Source organism: Nannobrachium achirus (assembly GCF_963921795.1).
Source record: "Nannobrachium achirus genome assembly, chromosome: 2".
In the NCBI taxonomy this organism is placed as follows: Eukaryota; Metazoa; Chordata; class Actinopteri; order Myctophiformes; family Myctophidae; genus Nannobrachium; species Nannobrachium achirus.
The window spans coordinates 68,068,383-68,085,250 of NC_137811.1; the positions used below are offsets into that span (position 1 = coordinate 68,068,383).

The window sequence follows — 16,868 nt, forward strand, 5'->3', positions numbered from 1 at the left end:
TCGACACGGATCTGTCCGATTTTTCATATTCCATCCTGATTGGCTAAGATTGGCTTCCAAAGTTTGTAGGATTGAGCCGTTTGGAACAAAATGCCTCAAATCCCAAACGCAAAGTGCAATTATCATGAAATCGCGCACACACGTTCCCACTAGGTCGAAGAAGAAATGCCACTTAAAATTTTTGAAAGCAGCCTCATGGTGGCGCTATAACAGGCCGATTTGAGGTTTTACCTATAACTCCATCGATCAGTTTCAAACTTTGTAAGCGCATTCCCTAGAGGCCAAGGAAAAACCCTTTCCCTGCATTTTTCACATCAGCCTTTTATAGCGCCACCAGGAGGCCGACTTAAGTAAAACACAATTTTTCCTATTATTCCTTGAGATTTTATCCAAAAATCATGCAAATCGGTACACAGTATCTCTATAGTCATGTGATCAAGTACGATCCGTCTGATATTTCATATTCCATCCTGATTGGCTAATATTGGCTTCCAAAGTTTGCAGGATTGCTCAGTTTTTGAACAAAATGCCTCAAATCATCAACGCAGCTTGCGATTACCGTGAAATTTGCCACACATATTCCCACTAGGTCAAGGAACAAATGCTACCTTTTTCACATTGGCCTGTTATAGCGCCACCAGCAGGTAGACTTTAGCAAAACACATTTTTGGAACACAATGCTTCAAATCATGCATGCAGCGTCCGATTGCCATGAAAGATCTAAGGTGAAGAACATATGCCACCCTTTTTACATTGGCCTATTATACAGTAGCACCACCAGGATGCACAGCCTGGTGGAGACCTGTGCTCGGAAGAGCACTGCTTCTAGTAATGTTCTTGTTTTGATCATTAGACCCAATCACTGAATATCGGTAGGCCTACGTCTCCAGCTTCAGGATATGTATGATACTGATTTACTACGAGACTGTGGCATTTTATGAGTTCAGTAGTTTACAATCTAGAGTAGACATTTAGCAGACGTTCTTAATTTAGAGCGACTGTGGTTCTCAAAACTTTTATTTTGACCACCATAACTAAACATCATAACATAACTACGGCCATAGTCTACCCTGATTGGTTGAGGACTGGCTGGCCACCTCTGAAAACCGAATCTAGCTATGCTCGTAACACGGGCCATGGTGGAAGTCCTTGTATGGTCAGCACACATTCTAGTGAGGAGAATGAATGGAAAATGTACCAATTATATTTTTATTTGAATGAAATACAATCACTGAATATACCTTTAACTGGCTGAGCAACTGAATGAATGTTAAAGGGGCACTCCACCACTTTTCAACCTATGTTCATATAATTGGTCCTCACTCAAAAATAGCTTTTCTTTTTTTTTTCTCAGAGGAGGGTTGTGGGCAGGTCAGAAACCCATCGTCTTGTGACATCATCGATTGCCAATCCAGCTTATAGAAACTGCAGGCTTTCTATTCCTGAAAAGTTGCAATTTTAAAGTGGAAGCCATTGTTCTCGCGATAATAAAAATCGGAATATTTTTTTCAAAAATATTGTTTTTTTTTTGTTTTTTTTTTAAAATGATGATGTCACAAGACGATGGATTCTGAACTTCCCACAGCTCTCCTAGGAGACTTGGACTGAGTAGAAAAAAATTGTGATATTTTATCATGAACATTAGTGAGGACCTATTATATGAAGACAGGTTGAAAAGTGGTGAACTACTCCTTTAAGCATCATAGCTATCCTAATATGCAGAGACTTTAGAGTCAGTTTACCTGGGTTGGCAGCAGCAGTCTGTACGAACAGGACCAGCAGAACTCCTGGTAATCCCACCATGGTCCACATGCTGAGATCACACACTGACCTGACCTGTGAGGGGAGAACAAAGAAAAACATACACATACAGACTACAGCAATGCATATAACATTACATGCAAACACACAGCATTCACCGAATTGCACACATGCAAGATAATAGCATCTTAAATCATGTAGTGATAGAAAGATAGAAAGTAGCAGAAGCTCCTGAACATATGAATTGAAATATGAAAGCCTCTCTTACCTGGAGTAGGATGTGTTTGAGGATCAACAGCCTGCTAGTGAGTTTATATACTGATCTATTCTTTTGTCATCCTGTAACTGATCTTGATTCCCAGCTCCTCCTGGCTTTGTTTTGAAGCATCTTTCCACCGTCAGTCACACACGCACGCACGCACGCACGCACGCACGCACGCACGCACGCACGCACACACACACACACACACACACACACATTCTTAATAACATTTTGGTAATTGAAGGTCAAAGCAGTGGTTTGCATGTCTGGCTTCACCGTTGTCTGAATTAAAGGGATATTCCACTTTCAAAAAAACTTTTTGTCATTGTATGGTCTAATCAGGCTTGTATGAACACCCTGAACAGTTTTTAAATTTCTTCATTCAGTATTTAGATATTTGATGTAAATGTTACTAGGCCCTCCAGGCTCAGGGTCTCTCCCCACACACACTCATTGTAACTTCAAAGTCCATTTTAACCATGATAGATTAATTAAAAACACCCATTATTTTTTCTGGTGACTCATACTACCCTCCTGATACGTGAGCAGGCCGTGTTTTTTCCATAACGTTTTTCATGTATTTTTAATAAATTGTTATTGTATTTAATTTTTTCCATTTTCCCAAAGAATTATTGATTAGATCATACAATGACAAAAAGTTTTTTGAAAGTGGAATATCCCTTTAAGGCTTTCTAGGCAGCCGTGGCGGAGATACAGGGCCGTAGCGCGTCTAATCGGCGCTCTAGGCGAGCTCTCTCGAATGCGCCCCTCCACTCCCGCGCGCGCGATTTTTGCGGGTTTTGCCGTGAATTTAGTCGGTTTTGGGCCGGTTTTGGGCTGGTTTGGGTCCACTCCCTCCATTTCGGCGCCCCCTCGGCGCCCCCTCTAGGATGGCGCTCTAGGCGACCGCCTATACCGCCTATGCGGAGATAAGAGAAGCACTTTGGGAACTGGAAGGTTCCCAGCTCTTCATTACGTTGTGTTCAACACACTGAACCACTAAACCATCCCAATGAGGGCATAGCATCGACGGTGTGTGAATGGTAGGACACTGAACCACTAAACCATCCCAATGAGGGGCATAGCATGGATGGTGTGTGAATGGTAGGACACTGAACCACTAAACCATCCCTATGAGGGGCATATTGGATAGTGTGTGTGAATGGGTAGGAGACTGAACCACTAAACCATCCCAATGAGGGGCATAGCATCGACTGTGTGTGAATGGTAGGACACTGAACCACTAAACCATCCCAATGAGGGGCATATTGGATAGTGTGTGTGAATGGGTAGGAGACTGAACCACTAAACCATCCCAATGAGGGGCATAGCATCGATGGTGTGTGAATGGGTAGGACACTGAACCACTAAACCATCCCAATGAGGGGCATAGCATCGACGGTGTGTGAATGGGTAGGACACTGAACCACTAAACCATCCCTATGAGGGGCATAGCATCGACGGTGTGTGAATGGGTAGGACACTGAACCACTAAACCATCCCAATGAGGGGCATAGCATCGACGGTGTGTGAATGGGTAGGACACTGAACCACTAAACCATCCCTATGAGGGGCATAGCATGGACGGTGTGTGAATGGGTAGGACACTGAACCACTAAACCATCCCAATGAGGGGCATAGCATGGACGGTGTGTGAATGGGTAGGACACTGAACCACTAAACCATCCCTATGAGGGGCATAGCATCGACGGTGTGTGAATGGGTAGGACACTGAACCACTAAACCATCCCAATGAGGGGCATAGCATGGACGGTGTGTGAATGGGTAGGACACTGAACCACTAAACCATCCCAATGAGGGGCATAGCATGGACGGTGTGTGAATGGGTAGGACACTGAACCACTAAACCATCCCAATGAGGGGCATAGCATGGACGGTGTGTGAATGGGTAGGACACTGAACCACTAAACCATCCCTATGAGGGGCATAGCATGGACGGTGTGTGAATGGGTAGGAGACTGAACCACTAAACCATCCCAATGAGGGGCATAGCATGGACGGTGTGTGAATGGGTAGGACACTGAACCACTAAACCATCCCTATGAGGGGCATAGCATCGACGGTGTGTGAATGGGTAGGACACTGAACCACTAAACCATCCCTATGAGGGGCATAGCATGGACGGTGTGTGAATGGGTAGGACACTGAACCACTAAACCATCCCTATGAGGGGCATAGCATGGACGGTGTGTGAATGGGTAGGACACTGAACCACTAAACCATCCCTATGAGGGGCATAGCATGGACGGTGTGTGAATGGGTAGGACACTGAACCACTAAACCATCCCTATGAGGGGCATAGCATGGACGGTGTGTGAATGGGTAGGACACTGAACCACTAAACCATCCCAATGAGGGGCATAGCATGGACGGTGTGTGAATGGGTAGGACACTGAACCACTAAACCATCCCTATGAGGGGCATAGCATCGACGGTGTGTGAATGGGTAGGACACTGAACCACTAAACCATCCCAATGAGGGGCATAGCATCGACGGTGTGTGAATGGGTAGGACACTGAACCACTAAACCATCCCTATGAGGGGCATAGCATCGACGGTGTGTGAATGGGTAGGACACTGAACCACTAAACCATCCCTATGAGGGGCATAGCATCGACGGTGTGTGAATGGGTAGGACACTGAACCACTAAACCATCCCTATGAGGGGCATAGCATCGACGGTGTGTGAATGGGTAGGACACTGAACCACTAAACCATCCCTATGAGGGGCATAGCATCGACGGTGTGTGAATGGGTAGGACACTGAACCACTAAACCATCCCTATGAGGGGCATAGCATCGACGGTGTGTGAATGGGTAGGACACTGAACCGCTAAACCATCCCTATGAGGGGCATAGCATCGACGGTGTGTGAATGGGTAGGACACTGAACCACTAAACCATCCCAATGAGGGGCATAGCATGGACGGTGTGTGAATGGGTAGGACACTGAACCACTAAACCATCCCTATGAGGGGCATAGCATCGACGGTGTGTGAATGGGTAGGACACTGAACCACTAAACCATCCCTATGAGGGGCATAGCATGGACGGTGTGTGAATGGGTAGGACACTGAACCACTAAACCATCCCTATGAGGGGCATAGCATCGACGGTGTGTGAATGGGTAGGACACTGAACCACTAAACCATCCCTATGAGGGGCATAGCATGGACGGTGTGTGAATGGGTAGGACACTGAACCACTAAACCATCCCTATGAGGGGCATAGCATGGACGGTGTGTGAATGGGTAGGACACTGAACCACTAAACCATCCCTATGAGGGGCATAGCATCGACGGTGTGTGAATGGGTAGGACACTGAACCACTAAACCATCCCTATGAGGGGCATAGCATCGACGGTGTGTGAATGGGTAGGACACTGAACCACTAAACCATCCCAATGAGGGGCATAGCATCGACGGTGTGTGAATGGGTAGGACACTGAACCACTAAACCATCCCAATGAGGGGCATAGCATCGACGGTGTGTGAATGGGTAGGACACTGAACCACTAAACCATCCCTATGAGGGGCATAGCATCGACGGTGTGTGAATGGGTAGGACACTGGGAGCCTGGTGTAGCCAGACCATATCACAGAGCTTTTGTTTTTCATTGTTTTAGTTTTTGCACCGGCCAGAACCTGGCACATTGCCAAATGCTTTAGATGATGGTGCAATACACATGCTGAGCATTTAGGCATGGCTTAATTACATCCTTGTTTATTTCTTCAAGTTTCTATGGCTCTCGGCTCACATGGTCAATATCACTTTTCTTACAGCTTGCATCAGCATTCGTCTTTATGCTGCATGTAGAAGTCACGTTTTTGAGCCACTGGGTTATTGTTCCATCTAGTGTGTTATGTAGAATATGTTCTCACCCTTCCTGCTTTTATGCAGCGCCGAAAATCTCTGGGAACTCAGATATTAGATATTAGATAATAAAGTATCTTTGATCGTCAGCCACTATCGTATTTCAACTGTGTATTATTTAATTGTTGCAAGACAATAACCTACTTGACCTGTGCTCGGAAGAGCGCTGCTTCTAGTTTCATGTTTTCAATTTCAGTCCAGCATGAAGAAAAACACAAATTCACATGATTATGTCACCGAATCCACAGAGAAAAACTATGAAAAACACAGGGAACAATGGAGTGGAAAGGGACACGAGGGACTGAACAAAAGAGCACAACTTCAAATGTATTGACATGTAGAAGTCACATTTTAGGGCCGCTAATCTTTCCATCTAAGGTATTATTATGAAGTATCTTTCATCATAAAGCCACTATTGTCTTTGTTTCTCACATTTCAAGTGCGTATAATTTCATTGTTGCAAGACATTTCTATTGTAGCTGTGGTGTCAGCCACACACAACACACACACACACACACACACACACACACACACACACACACACACACACACACACACACACACACACACACACACACACACACAATTCAATTCAATTCAAGGGGCTTTATTGGCATGAGAAAACATACGTTTACATTGCCAAAGCAGAAGTGTACACAATACAATACAATACAATACAATCAGAACAGAATATATACAGGTGAAAACAGTTTTCATGCATCACGGTAACGTGCAGGCAGAGCAGTGATATATACAATGGTTTTTAAGGTGGTTGGGTTCCATTTGATATCCTTCTCTTATCACAGCAGCTCACGAATCTTGCTGCTGTGTTTGCACATTGTTTTACTTCCCCCAGCAGGTATGGGAGTTTTTCGTCATTGGTCATATTTTGAAACTCTCCTTGGGTAGTTATGATCTGTGGGAAGTATGTGTCTCTGATGTCTTGGTACAGCGGACAGGTGGTTAGAAAGTGTAGCTCAGTTTCCACTTCATTTTGTGTGCAGTGGGTGCAAAGTCTGTTTTCTTTAGGGAGCCGGGTATGCCTGTGACGTCCTTTCTCGATTGCAAGACTGTGCTCACTGAGTCTGTACCTAGTCAAGATTTTTCTTTGTTTTGGGTCGGCCACCTTGCTCAGGTATTCTGCCATGGTGTATTCTCTGTTTAGGGCCAAATAGCATTCTAGTTTGCTCTGCTTTTGGGTTGCTTCTCTCCAATGTGTCAGGTAGCTTTCTTTCTGCTGTTTTATAATTTGGTTTAGTCCGGTGAATTGTCTGTCTGGTGGCTCTGCTTGTGTTTGTGTACAGAGTTCCCGGACCAGTTGGCTGAGGGGGCATCTCTCTAGGGTTTCTCTGTGTGTGAGTGCCTTGTTATGAAGTGCATCTGGGTCACTTTCTTTTAAGTGGTTATAAAATTTGAATGCTCTCTTTTTTATTTTGATTATGAGAGGGTATCGTCCTAATTCTGCCCTGCATGCATTATTTGGTGTTTTCCGCTGAATTCTGAGAATTGATTTGCAGAATTCTGTGTGCAGGGTCTCTATCTGATGTTTGTCCCATTTTTCAAGGTCTTGGTTTGCGGCTGGTCCCCAGATCTCGCAACCATAGAGGGAAATTGGTTCTATCACAGAGTCCAGTATTTTTAGCCAGGTTTTTATTGGGATGTCTATTTTGATGTTCCTTTTGATGGCATAGAAAGCCCTTCTTGCCTTGTCTCTCAGGTCTTTTACAGCTTGGTTGAAGTTTCCTGTGCTGCTGATGTTTAGGCCAAGGTAGGTGTAGTTTTTTGTTTGTTCTAATGGGATTGTATTTAGAAAGAATTGCTGGTTTTGGCGGCTGGATCTCTTTTGAAATATCATGATTTTAGTTTTGGTTAAGTTTACTGTAAGGGCCCACGTCTGGGAGAATTTGTGCAGGAGATCGAGTTGCTGCTGCAGTCCTTCTTTGGTTGGAGACAGTAGCAGCAGGTCATCTGCAAAGAGTAAGCATTTGACTTCTGTTTTGCCTAGGGTGATGCCTGGTGCTGCAGACTGTTCTAAAGTTTTTGCCAATTCATTTATATATATATTAAAGAGAGTTGGACTCAGGCTGCATCCCTGTCTAACTCCCCGGCTTTGGGGGAAGAAGTCTGTGCGTTTTTCTCCTATTTTAACTGCGCATTCGTTGTTTGTGTACATTGATTTTATGATGTCATAGGTTTTTCCCCCGATACCGCTTTCCAACAGTTTGTACATCAGACCTTTGTGCCAGATTGAATCGAATGCTTTTTTGAAGTCAACAAAGCAGGAGAATAGTTTGCTTTTGTTTTTGTTTATTTGGTTGTCGATAAGGGTGTTGAGGGTGTAAATGTGGTCTGTTGTACGATGGTTTGGTAGGAAGCCAATTTGTGATTTGCTCAGGACGTTGCTTTCTGTGAGGAAATGTAGAATTCTGTGATTGATGATCATGCAGAGAATTTTACCGAGGTTGCTGTTTACACAGATCCCACGGTAGTTATTTGGGTCATATTTGTCACCACTCTTATGGAGTGGTGTTATCAGCCCTTGGTTCCATAAGTTGGGGAAAATCCCAGAGCTGAGCACGATATTAAGGAGTTTTAATATGGCCAGTTGAAATTTGAGGTCAGTGAATTTTATCATTTCATTAAGAATGCCATCAACACCACAGGCCTTCTTACTTTTTATTGTTTTTATTTTGTCTTGGAGTTCTTTTAGGGTGATTTGGGAATCTAATGGGTTCTGATAGTCTTTTATGGCTGACTCTAGGTTTTGCAGTTTATCTTGTATCTGTTTTTGCTCTTTGTTTTTCTCTATTGGGCCAAAGAGGCTGGAAAAGTGGTTCACCCATGTGTCTCCGTTTTGGATGGGCAGTTCGTCCTGTTTTAGTTTGTTAAGTTTATTCCAGTTTTCCCAGAAACTGTTTGTTTGTATGGAGTCCTCGATATCTTGTAGTTGGTTTCTGGTGTGTTGATCTCTCTTCTCTCTTACTGTATTCTTGTATTGTTTCAGTGTTTCTCCATATTGGAGACGTGTGTTCTGGTTGTCTGGGTCTCTGTGTTTTTGATTTGATAGTTTCCTTAATTTACTCCTGAGATTCTTACAGTCGTTATCGTATCATTTATCGTTCTCGTGTTTTTTCCTGGCTCTCCTATTTGATACCTTTAGGCTTGCTAATGAAGCTGTAAGGTCAAATATATTATTTAGGTTGTATACTGCCATGTTTACACTTTCGTTGTTTTCTTGATAGGTTTTTCCTAGGAACTGATCTAGACGTGATTGGACACACACACACACACACACACACACACACACACACAGGTGACACTTGACACCGCAGTTATGGCTGCTGCTCTGAGAAATGGGTCTATAAGTAGAACCAAAGATGCTTAATTTAGGAAGATCCGTCCCCCCAATGTGAGGCAGTTTGTGGAGTATAGGTGCAAGCAGTGGTCGTGGTGGTGAGTGCGTATCCGCTCGGCAGCGGTGGAAAAAGTACTCACATTTTATACTTACAAGTAAAAGTCCAGAATTCAAAATGTACTTGAGTAAAAGAAAGAAAGTATTGGTATCAAAATGTACTTAAAGTACCAAAAGTAAGAGTACAAAATGTTTGACAATAGCAGATCTACAAGCTCACATCGCATCACGATGTGACACGTTGTGAGCTTGTAGATCGGCTATTTTCAAATAGCCTAGGTATAGAATACGGCTATTTTAATTCATGTTTTGTATATTATGATTTAAGTAACTATTTTAATGTATGTTTTGTAATATTATAATTTATAACTGCAAAGTAACTAAAGTTTTCAAATAAAGTGGAGTAAAGGTACAATATTTGGATCCAAAATGTAGTGGAGCAGAAGTAAAATAATTGGAAACTGGAAATACTCAAGTAAAGTACAAAAACCTGAAAACTTTACTTAAGTAAAGTACTTAAGTAAATGTACTTAGTTACTTTACACCACTGCCGCTCTGTGTGCATATCTTCTCGGGGGCACAGCTAAGGGGTTTACGTGGGTCTCCAGTTCCTGGCTGCCTTTCCTACCTCTTGGTATTAGCTAGGCCTTTAGAGTGGCCTTCAGTACAGAGATACACTCCGCAGACCGAAATGAAGATGGGTGGAGTTAGTTTGGGGATTAAATAGACGGGCGCTTGGTTAGGCCTACCTTCTTTGTTTCCTTTTTTTCTTTTTTTCTTTTTTTGCCAACTGGGGAGAAACTAAGCACACGTGAGCCAGGATGGTCACTGTAGAGGAGTCCCAGTAGCGCTTTGGGGGCCGGACGCGACCGGACGCCGTGTGGCCGGAAATATTTCCCCACATGCACGCGCACGGACGGCACCGAACGGTGCACGAGCGTGTAAACGCGTGCATACCCCCCCGCGAGAGCCGTGACAACCCCCCACCCCGCGAATCCGCGATAACTACAAGCAATACTTTAATCAGTGGCTACTACTTCTAGTGGTGAATGTGTGAGCATCCTCAATCCTCTATTCATAATATGGATATAGCCTACTTTAACACCTAGGTTTCCAGCTGTGACTGCATGTGCATGTGTCGATGTGTGTGTGTCCTCATACATGGCTCCATTACTGTGGCATTTAGTGTTTGAGATTCGTTCAAGGCAAACTTTGTTTCTCTAGCCTACTGCAGCGCTGTATTTTCTAAATGAATTAAAAGAAAGTAGAACATAAAATCTTAAGTAACAATGCAAATGTAATTAAGACTAGAAAACTATTGTTTTCCCACCATTAGATCTGCTGACATCCTTTCTATCTAAACTAGCCCTTACCCTTTCAAAGATATGAGCTCCCAAATGATGTGCAGTGTGTGGGTTATGGGATGTGCACTGTGCACACAGTATATGAGGGATGGAAAGTAACTTTAACTGGTGCTTGCATGATGTAGGAGCATCAATGTAAGAAACCCGTTTCTTTTAATGGCTCCAGAGATACTGTTCCCCCCCCCCCCCCCCCCCTCCCCCCGCCCGCCCGCCTGCCCGCCTGCACACACACACACACTCCCCCTTTGTGTGTGATTGTGCATGGCCTGAACAACAGCGCCCCTCCCTTAACATGTGTGGTCACAAAAGGTACTGTAGGCTAAATAGATATAGATACACCATAAAAATGCTATTATACAGCATACGATTTGTGAAAGTGACAAACGGGCTTCACAGTTATGTCAGGTGTGTTCATATGCTTATGGTGATGCGATTTCAGATCAATTGCTCCAGCCACTGAGGAGAAACGCTGTGACACTCAGACACTCAGACATTCGCAAAATTATAGTATAGATAGCCTCTAGAGGCGCGTGCACGCGCGTGCACGTGACGTCAATAAATGACCGTCCGCCCGGAAAAAAATCCCTAAGCACCACTGTAGAGGACCTCATAGACTAAATCAACGCACCATGGACCAATTGCTTATACTTGCGGAGCAATAGAGTTCAAATTGAGTCTGGTGATGAAAGGTTAGATGGTGAGGCTAGATACTCCATATGCTATTGACAGGGCTGACGCTCACTCAACGGTCACCAGCCCATTCGCCTAAGACTTATTCGCCTTAACAGATTTGGTCTTTTCGCCTGGCACTTTCGCCGTGGAGGAGAGTCTTTTCACCGCCGTTGAAGAGCCATTTCGCCTAAATGTTTTAGGGTCCGTCTTTTTTATCCATTTTGCCTGGCTTAAAATGTTAAGTCGGGTGTCTTTAACTAGGCAACAATGACATGCGATGCAGCGCACTGGCTGGGCTGCCACGCTGTGGGCAGACAGACAGACAGACAGACAGACAGACAGACAGACAGACAGACAGACAGACAGACAGACAGACAGGTAGACAGACATGGCTCTTATCTCACAGTTATGCCCTATGCAGGTGCAGTGCAAATTTTAACTGGGGACCACCCACCCTGACAAGCACTAAGAGTTGAGGCATTACATTTTGTATAACATGGTTCTATTGTGAAAAAAGCAGATCTACATGCTCACAACACCTTGCAGAGAGAGAGAGAGAGAGAGAGAGAGAGAGAGAGAGAGATGCAAACATGGACAGTCTGATAGCTGTAGTAGGCGAAATGGCTCTTCAGCGGCGGTGAATCGGCCAGACAGGGTGGGTGAAATCACTCTCCTCCGCGGCGAAAGTGCCACGCGAAAGGACCAAATGCGTTTAGGCGAATAAGTTTTAGGCGAATGTGCCTGACACCCACTCAACTGCTGCCCATGTTGTCACTTGAAATGTGAGAAGATGTGGCTGTACGATCAAAGAGACTTCATAATAATATAGACTAGAAAAAAGCCCCCTGCGGGGGCCTGGCCCCTTTCCTATGTGAAAGTCCCCTGTACCCAGAGATGGATACAGTCCAGTGGGCAGCTAAGCAATACAAATTTAGGATAGCTCAACATTAAATATGCAGTTTTTTCCAAAATGCAAAATAGTGTAAATGGCAATCCATCCATCCATCCACATCCATCCATCCATCCATCCATCCATCCAACCACATCCATCCATCCATCCATCCATGCATCCATCCATCCATCCACATCCATCCATCCATCCATCCATCCACATCCATCCATGCATCCATCCATCCATCCATCCACATCCATCCATCCATCCATCCATCCATCCACATCCATCCATCCACATCCATCCATCCACATCCATCCATCCATCCATCCATCCATCCACATCAATCCATCCATCCATCCATCCATCCATCCATCCATCCATCCACATCCCATCCATCCATCCATCCATCCACATCCATCCATCCATCCATCCATGCATCCATCCATCCATCCATCCATCCATCCATCCATCCATCCACATCCATCCATCCATCCATCCATCCATCCACATCCATCCATCCATCCACATCCATCCATCCACATCCATCCATCATCCATCCATCCACATCCATCCATCCTCTGTACCTTACCGTACCTTACTGTACTGTACTCTACTGTAATCTACTGTACTTTACCTTACTGTACTGTACTTTGCTGTACTCTACTGTACCTTGCTGTACTCTACTGTACCTCGCATCCATCCATCCATCCATCCATCCATCCATCCATCCATCCACATCCATCCATCCATCCACATCCATCCATCCATCCATCCATCCATGCATCCATCCATCCATGCATCCATCCATCCACATCCATCCATCCATCCATCCATCCACATCCATCCATCCATCCACATCCATCCATCCACATCCATCCATCCACATCCATCCATCATCCATCCATCCACATCCATCCATCCTCTACTGTACCTTACTGTACCTTACTGTACTGTACTCTACTGTAATCTACTGTACTTTACCTTACTGTACTTTGCTGTACTCTACTGTACCTTGCTGTACTCTACTGTACCTTGCTGTACTGTACTGTACATATTCTGTGTTCTATATCTATGAATTCTATGTGTTCTAGAACTATGAATTCTGTGTTCTAGATCTATGTTTTTGATTCTTGTTCTAGATCCCCCCCCCCCTCTCTCTCTGTGTGTGTGTGTGTGTGTGTGTGTGTGTGTGTGTGTGTGTGTGTGTGTGTGTGTGTGTGTGTGTGTGTGTGTGTGTGTGTGTGTGTGTATCTGACCCCCCCCCCCCCTTCCCTCTTGTAACCTGAGACCTGGTGATGATAATGACACTTCGCTCCCAACTCTGGATTGCGCAATATGCCGCCTACAGGCCAAAATGTGGGGAAAAATTTTAAACATTTTGGGATTATGAGAAGTAGAGACACATCTGAAGGTGATAAAGTTGATGTTGGGCAAGGCACATGCGTTATTGATTTTTGTATTATGTTTTTTAGACAATTGAACAACTGCTGAACGTGGAGTTACAGATGGAAACACACACACGCATTTTTTTGGGGCGATTCTGATTATGTAGTGGGATGGAAAGATTATAGACTTCTACATGCAGCCAAGACAATACATTTGAAGTTGTGCTCTTTTGTTCAGTCCCTCGTGTCCCTTTCCACCCCATTGTTACCTGTGTTTTTCATAGTTTTTTCTCTGTGGATTCGGTGACATAATCATGTGAATTTGTGTTTTTTTCATGCTGGACTGAAATTGAAAACATGAAACTAGAAGCAACGCTCTTCCGAGCACAGGTCAAGTAGGTAATTGTGTTGCAACAATGAAATAATACACAGTTTAAATATGATAGTGGCTGTACGATTAAAGATACTTTATTATCTATCTAATATCTGAGTTCCCAGAGATTTTCAGCGTTGCATAAAAGCAGGAAGGGTGAGAACATAATTATTCTACCTAACACACTAGATGGAACAATAACCCAGTGGCTCAAAAACGTGACTTCTACATGCAGCATAGATGAATGCTGATGCAAGCCGTAAGAAAAGATGATATTGACCATGTGAGCCGAGAGAAATAAACAAGCATGTAATTAAGCCATGCCTAAATGCTCAGCATGTGTATTGCACCTTCATCGAAAGCATTTGGCAATGTGCCAGGTTCTGGCTGGTGCAAAAACTAAAACAATGAAAAAACAAAAGCTCTGTGAGTGATATGGTCTGGCTACACCAGGCTCCAAGTCTCCTACCATTCACACACACCATCGACGCTATGCCCCTCATTGGGATGGTTTAGTGGTTCAGTGTGTTGAACACAACGTAATGAAGAGCTGGGAACCTTCCAGTTCCCAAAGTGCTTCTCTTATCTCCGCCACGGCTGCCTAGAAAGCCTTAATTCAGACAACGGTGAAGCCAGAAATACAAACCACTGCTTTGACCTTCAATGACCAAAATGTTAGGATGTATGTAAAGTAATTTCCATGCAACAAAGGTAAGCCAGTAGCAATGATGGATGGCTCAATGCAGAGTCTGTGTGTGTGTGTGTGTGTGTGTGTGTGTGTGTGTGTGTGTGTGTGTGTGTGTGTGTGTGTGTGTGTGTGTGTGTGTACACGTGACTGCGGAAAGGTGCTACACCACAAATCCAGGAGGAGCTGGGAATCAGGATCAGTTACAGGATGACAAAAGGACAGATACGTATATAAACTCACTAGCAGGCTGTTGATCCTCAAACACATCCTACTCCAGGTAAGAGAGGCAGTTGATATGGCTGATGGAGTTAATATGTTCAGAGCTTCTGCTACTTTCTATCTTTCTATCACTACATGATTTAAGATGCTATTATCTTGCATGTGTGCAATTCGGTGAATGCTGTGTGTTTGCATATACATGTTATATGCATTGCTGTAGTCTGTATGTGTATGTTTTTCTTTGTTCTCCCCTCACAGGTCAGTGTGTGATCTCTAGCATGTGGACCATGGTGGGATTACCAGGAGTTCTGCTGGTCCTGTTCGTACAGACTGCTGCTTTCAGTCTGGGTAATTTTACCCTTAAAGGTATATTCAGTGATTTTATTTCATTCAAATAAAAATATAATTGGTACATTTTCCATTCATTCTCCTCACTAGAATGTGTGCTGACCATATAAGGACTTCCACCATGGCCCGTGTTACGAGCATGGCTAGATTTGGTTTTCAGTGGTGGCCGGCCAGTCCTCGACCAATCAGGGTAGAGTATGGCCATAGTTATGTTATGATTAGTTATGATGGTCAAAATAAAAGTTTTGAGAACCACAGCAGCTCTTAATTAAGAACGTCTGCTAAATGCCTAGATTGTAAACTACTGAACTCATAAAATGCCACAGTCTCGTAGTAAATCAGTATCATACATATCCTGAAGCTGGAGACGTAGGCCTACAGATATTCAGTGATTGGGTCTAATGATCAATACGAGAACATTATAATGGTGTAAAAAATCTATAAAAAGAACAAGATGACCCCCGACCACTTTCATCTTCATATAAGGATAAATATGATGCTTATCGTTCATATTAGATGACCTTTTGCAGTTGCTCAGCCAGTTAGTACGACTAATTAATTCAAGACTGTCCTCTCTCTCAATTTGTCTTTATTCATATGTTAATATAAGATTGACACTATGCCAATGTGTTGTGTAATGTGTGATTCAGCATACATGGTGTACAGTCCAAGTTTTAATTTACATTTGCTTTAAGGACTTGTTTTAAGCAATTCATAATACATTATAATACATTTTATTTTTATTTTTTCTCAGACCGCAGGGCAATTGAAGGTGCTTTAGGTGAGTATCTTAACAAGGCAAGTTTTTGTTTAAAATTAAACACACTATGCACTATCTCATAAACAGAAGGTACTGTATGTTAACTAGAAATACTGTTCCTTCGAAACAGTGTGGGCTCGCTTCCAACCCAACAAATAGGATACTTTAAGGTACAGTACCTTACTGTACTGTACCTTACTATACTGTACTGCACCTTACTGTACTGTACTGTACTGTACTGTACTGTACTGTACTGTACTGTACTCTACTGTACCTTACTGTACTATACTATACTGTACTCTACTGTACCGTACTGTACCTTACTGTACTGTACTCTACTGTACCTTACTATACTGTACTTTACTGTACTCTACTGTACTTTACTGTACTCTACTGTAATTTACTGTACTCTACTGTACTTTACTGTACCTTACTGTACTTTACTGTACTCTACTGTACCTTACTGTACTGTACCTTACTGTACTGTACTTTACTGTACTCTACTGTACCTTACTGTACTGTACTGTACCTTACTGTACTATACTATACTGTACTCTACTGTACCGTACAGTACTGTACCTTACTATACTGTACTTTACTGTACTCTACTGTACTTTACTGTAATCTACTGTACTTTACTGTACTCTACTGTACCGTACCGTACTGTACTTTACTGTACTCTACTGTACCTTACTCTATTGTTTTGTACTTTACTGTACTGTACTCTACTATACCTTACTGTACTGTACCTTTCTGTACCTTACTGTACTTTACTGTACTCTACTGAACTTTACTGTACTTTTACTGTACTCTACTGAACCTTACTGTACTGT

General features: G+C 43.4%; 1 pseudogene across 1 annotated transcript in view; it reads left to right on the forward strand.

Annotated features, from left to right (window-relative positions):
* Positions 1-16,868, forward strand: part of LOC308299933 (H-2 class II histocompatibility antigen gamma chain-like) — a 33,264-nt pseudogene that overhangs the window by 8,089 nt on the left and 8,307 nt on the right. Inside the window, exon 2 of the transcript XR_013963392.1 lies at positions 15,186-15,275. The product of XR_013963392.1 is annotated as an H-2 class II histocompatibility antigen gamma chain-like (transcript). The remainder of the gene's footprint in view (positions 1-15,185; positions 15,276-16,868) is intronic.